Here is a 2,433-nt window from a genome sequence, read left to right as displayed (position 1 = left end):
AATTGCACTTGGTCGCCACCCTAAACCTAGCGTTCTTTTCTTAAAACAATTTTAATTTGACCCCTTATATTTTGTTATCACTGGCATAAATAGTTTCGAAACGAATGCTGGGGCCACCAAAACTAGATGCTCCCAAAGTCTGCAACAAAGGTTCAGTTTAGATTTCTAAGATTTAACCCATATCGACCGATGACAACTGAAAATCGGCGATTGTCTTGATTTAAGGATATTGCTGTAGGATCGAACAAGATCAAACAAACCTACCAGGGGGGTGAATGGTAGGCAAAAACAAAACCCAAAAATCTTTCGCGGAATAAAGGATTACCTCTGTCGAAGAAATTGACGAAGACTTGCTACCTTGATCACGTCGCTCCTGTGTCGCCGCTACCTTGATCGCGCCGCTCATGTGCCGCCGAGCAGATCATCGAATCGCGCCACTCCTATGACGTCGATCGGATCGTCGGAATCCAAAAAATCATCAGTAGATGAAAGTCGAAAACGTAGATTGAATGATCTTGACTTTATTGCATCAACTGGTATTTACAAAGTGCACCAACAGCACTCCTATCAAAATCGTCGATCTAGAATCAACAACTAAGTCTCACAAAAACACACCGGGGGCATACCCCTCGGTCTCTATTTATATCGAAAAGTCTATCACCAAATAGGAGTAGGACTCCTTATACTAATATGGCTCATCTCTTAGTTTTCCTAATCAAATCCAACATGCCAAAATCAGCCGTGCTACAGTGGTTCGACTGCTACAGTACCGCCGCGCTACAGTAATCCGATCTGGTTGCTACAGTGCCGCGCGCTACAGTAATCCGGTTGCTACAGTATCGTGCTCTACAGTATCCGACGCTGCTACAGTGTCCGAACCTGTAGCAAATTCCTTTCCTTTTCTCATCCAGTTTTGATCCGATTTACTTCCCGATTTTTCCGGCGCTTACACACATAACATGTGAAGCCCGTTACGATTTCATCCCACACGGTGTTGCTCCACCATGTGCCAACTCGTATTCAATATCATCACCTGGCATCCTCGATCGTCTGGACCTCAGCTCCTCCCTGAGCCTAGTCACGATCCTACCGCCATTAACCGATATTGACCTCAAGTCACCTGCACAACTAGAGACAAACCAACCGTTTCCGAGCACAGATATCGCAACCTGACTCACATTAGTTACACACACTCGCACCAACACCTTAATTGTTTCCAAACCAAATTCAATTTGTAAACCAAATCGCAAGCCAATTGTTCATCAGAAAATATTAATCATGCTTATGATCTTACAATTGCATCGTCCATCCATGCCGTTGCGCTGCTGTGTATCTTCATCTCATTGTCGTGATTAAGCCGCCGCCCGTGTGTAGCCGGCACGACACCGGTCGCCACCGCCATGGATGCAAAGCGCCCGCAAACTTGAGGCGAGCTCATACAGATGAATTTCTATTTCTTGATCCCCAGCTCTAATCCTAGACGGCACTTCTGGTTTGGTTGGTTAATGAACTAATGAATTTGGATCCTTGCGGCTGGTCTGAATTTATCCTGACTATTCTTCTTTCGTTTTGTAAAATAGGGAGGCATTTGTTTATTAGTCAATCATCTTCATGTCTACAAAAAAAAAAAAGGAAATATGATCGTAGTGCTGAATAGCGTAAGATCGACAAGACTCGAAGCAGCAACTCAATCCCAGGAGGGTGCTCTTGATAGATTTATTGTTAGAGAAACTGCAGATGCTAATGTCGGTCACAATCACAGCCATGGTGGTGATGCTGATGCGAGAGGCTGAGACTCCTGCTGCAGAAATTCCTCAGGGAGATGACGCGATAGAGTTTGATATCGAGACTCCAGCTACAGAAATTCCTGAAGGAGATGATAGTAATTTTGCCGACGGACATCAAGACCAATTGACCATGATACTACTGCAGACGGAGGGGAGGCATTGATGTTAATATTTCCGACGACATCAATAACTATTTCCAGAATGATATAATTAAGTGAAAGTATGTAACTTGCTTTTATTAGACACGATCACTAAGACAAAAATCGTTTTTTAGAGGCCGCATGCAACTTACTTTCGGCCGCCTGCAAATTAAGATGGCAGCCAACCGGCTGTGAAAAGCGTTTTCGTAGGCGGCGTACTGTAATTTTAACATTTTGATCCGTGTTCATCGTCGGGTTCGTCCTCACCCCCGGAGCGCTGGTCGAACTGGTATGGCCGTATCACGCGTACGTACGTATGGGTTGCCAATATACCGTAGCCCCTAGGTGTTCGACTCGAAAGCCCAAAAGACTGGAGGCCCCAAGAGAACCCTGAGAACGCGAGCTCAATTTTTCCCTTGCTTGACCACTACATTCGTCGTTGATTCCTCATCCTCCTTTGAGCCCTCGTCCAACCCCTTTGCGTGATGAAACAGCACGTTTGCACA

Source organism: Oryza brachyantha, chromosome 6, assembly GCF_000231095.2.
Source record: "Oryza brachyantha chromosome 6, ObraRS2, whole genome shotgun sequence".
In the NCBI taxonomy this organism is placed as follows: Eukaryota; Viridiplantae; Streptophyta; class Magnoliopsida; order Poales; family Poaceae; genus Oryza; species Oryza brachyantha.
The sequence above is the reverse complement of the archived record's forward strand: the minus strand, read 5'-3'. Positions refer to the sequence as shown.